We start from the raw sequence: 3,494 nt of genomic DNA on the forward strand, positions 1-3,494 counted from the left end.
GATATAAAAGCATGTAAACATATCACATAGTTCATTTAGCACATAAAGTCAGCATGTATCAATAGAATATAGACTATGATATCAAATTCTATATCATAAGCTCATGCTACAATTCATATTATCATGTTGTATCTCATGTAAACATACAAGCATGTAAACATATCATGTAGTTCATTTAGCCTTGTAAAAAAAAATTATGACATATGCATAACCACATGTTCAGAATTGAATACACACGTATATAACAGTATTAGGACCACACACTATACTAAAAAAAGTAATGTGTTTATATGGCTTAGTTTTGGAACTAATTCATGTCTAACTGGTTCACTTTCTAAACCATGACATAAATACAAACAAGTGTTCCAATTCAGAACTGCATAGACAAAATTTATTATTCAGTATAAATTCTACTAAGGCCAGAATATAATGAAATAAAATCTAAAATTTTTATAATAGGTGCATAGATGTATTAGCTATCTACATCCAAAATATAGGTAAAATATCATTTTGAATCAGAGATAAATAAACCTTTTACTGAAATTGGTTTCTTGTTCACATAACAGACTTCTCTGATTTGGCTTAACTAAAGAACCATCAGCCAACGAATTTACAAAATAAAATAAATTTTCTAAATTTTACTGTAATTAGATGAATGTGTATGACACAATCTACAAAAGAAATCATGTCTAAATTTCATACCAATTGAGAATTAAGATTCATGCTCCATAGTTTGTTCATGTTTTTAGACAGACAGTGTTTCAGAAATTCTACATTCTAGAGCAAACTTTTATAATTTTTAATTTATAAACCGTAATGAATATGTGTACCAAATTTTTATCGTATCTTATTCAATATATATACTAAGATTGATAAAAATATTGGCCATAAACATATAACAAATTGGGAGAAATAATATAAACAAATACATGCAGTCATTTTCTGTTTTGACTTGCAGAGGTTGTATTTCCCAATCCAAACCCCAAACGAACCCAAAAATTATTTTGGAAGTTCATCTATGTGTTTGAACATCCCTCTAAAATTTGATAATTTTTGGATTCACCATTTTGGAGAATAAAGCAATTCTTTTAGACTGATTGGAATAGAAATTACAAAACAACATGGTTTTAAAATAAACACATCACTTATTTCATGATTTTTATAAAGCAATATCAAATTTATGCATTTTTATGATTTGATTCAATATATACACATCATACACATGCATGCAAACATCCAAACATGCTATAAGCACAAAGGTCTCATTCATGACATGAATGACATACGAAATCTATCGGTTCTACAAAATAAACTATGTTTTTCATCAAAATCAATTTTTCAAAAATAATTTTGGGTTTATAAAGACCTCTAATATGATTTTTAAATCATCACAACCATGTTTAATCAAAGCACATCATAACCAGCATGCTAAACATACAGAAAGATAACACAATTCATGGATATACTTTCAAAATCACATTTGGATCCCATGAAAAGTAGGTTTTTCTCAAAAATGAACTTTCTAAAACCGGATTTTGGTTATTTGAAAACCCCATACTCAAAATGTTCCAAATCCAAGGTGCATCTTGATAAATACACCATTATGCATTTGAGAATCATATCCCAACATGCTCATGCTCATTAGCATCGTATACACACTCATGGTTAGAGTGTACCTACCTCAAAAGCTGAAAAATAAGTATCGAACACTGAAATCAGGAACCGCTACCATAGAAAACTTCTCCTCCTTATTGCACACCTTCTTCCAACTTGTGCACACCCAATGAAAGCACAACCAGCCCTAGACTAAACCTCCAAGGGGCATGAGATAGGGAAGAAAAAGAGAAGAAAGAGAAGAGTGATGAGGGATTTGAAGAGAGACAGAGAAAAAAGAAAGAAGGCAAATAAGGGGAGCAAGGGCGTGTGAGGGGGTGACCCTCTTCTTATATAGCCTCTCCATATGGGATTCCAAATCCCATGTGGAGTCTTCCTAGACATGGGAGAAGACTTACCAAAGTTGGTGATCCTCTCAAGGTAAGTCTCTAGATATTTTTTTTCTTTATTTATTTATTTTTAAACTCTTTTAAAGAAAGGTAGGTGGGAACGCCCCACCCCTTCCTTCTTCTTGCTTGAGTTGAGTTCATATTAGTATGAACTCCCTATCATCATAGAGGGGCCAACCTAGGGAGGGCATCCCACCTTGTTGACTATATTTAATTAAAATATATAAAGTATCCTGCTTAATTAGCCTACATTTTAATTTAAGAAACTATCTAGGTTCTCTTAACTTTAGTTAATGTAGGATCCTAGGCAAATTTTAAAAAAATTAAGAAAGTAGGGGAGATTTTTAGCCAAGTAGGAGGGCCCACAAGGGGGGGGTCCACCCTCTTGGGATTTCTTACTTGCTTATCTTATTTAATTAATTTCTAAAGTTTCAAATCTCACTTAAATTTTCAATTGAATTTTCTAATTAGTTCCTAATTTAAAATTCCTATTTGAATCAAAATCTAAATTAGATCCAATTCTATTTAAGTTAAACCCATATCCAAATCCTAAATTCAAATCAAAATTCAAATGCCTTACCCAAATTCACATTTAAATAAATTCAAATTTAAATTCAATTTTAAATTTAAATTCACATTGAATTAGATCTAAATTAAATTCAATCAAAATTCAAATTCTCATTTAATAAAGTATAAATTCAAATTCATGTTTAATTAAGTTCAAATTCTAATTAATATCAAATTCAAACTCAATTGAAACTCAAATTTCAATTTATATTTACTAAATTCTAAATTATATTCCAAATTCAAACTGAAATTAAATCTCAAATAAAATTATGTTCAAATTGAGGTTAAAATTAACTTGAAATTCTCATTCAAATTTAAATTTTAATTCAACTAGAAATTTGAATTAAATTCAACTCATAATTGAGATATAAAATTCATCTTTATTTATTTAATAATTATCAAAAATTTATGGGTATTACATTACCAGACTCGGCCTAGGCGTAACAAGTTATAGCAGACCTCTCCATGTACTCTCCTAAGTTTCAGTAAATCTAAACCACCTTCATATAGGCTCATACCCACTTCTGCACCCCTTGACCTAAACTGAATCTAGTTAATCAACCCAGTTCTGCATGTTGTTAATTGCATAATTTGACCCAACTACCCTAGGTCAGATCTCCCTCATCCAACCTAATCTAATTCTGAAATTTTAACCATAAGTTTTCTCAGATGTCCCCAACCTACCCTCCAAAAATTAGATTCAAACTCTAAACCAGTTAGGAGAACCAACCTATTTATTGAACCCTGTTGAACCTGAAAATCAGTATAGACATGATTTTTTATTTTCTGTTCTCAACCTCATAAATCTCAAACCTCAAAAAGTTAAACCCTCAAATTTTAATCAATCCTTCCAAGACGTGTCAAGATCAATACTTAAAAAGTTAGGATTTTTTTGCCTAGCCATTTAGGAGAACTAAAATTTTT

This window comes from Nuphar pumila, chromosome 16, assembly GCF_984573655.1.
Source record: "Nuphar pumila chromosome 16, dmNupPumi1.hap1.1, whole genome shotgun sequence".
Lineage (NCBI taxonomy): Eukaryota > Viridiplantae > Streptophyta > Magnoliopsida > Nymphaeales > Nymphaeaceae > Nuphar > Nuphar pumila.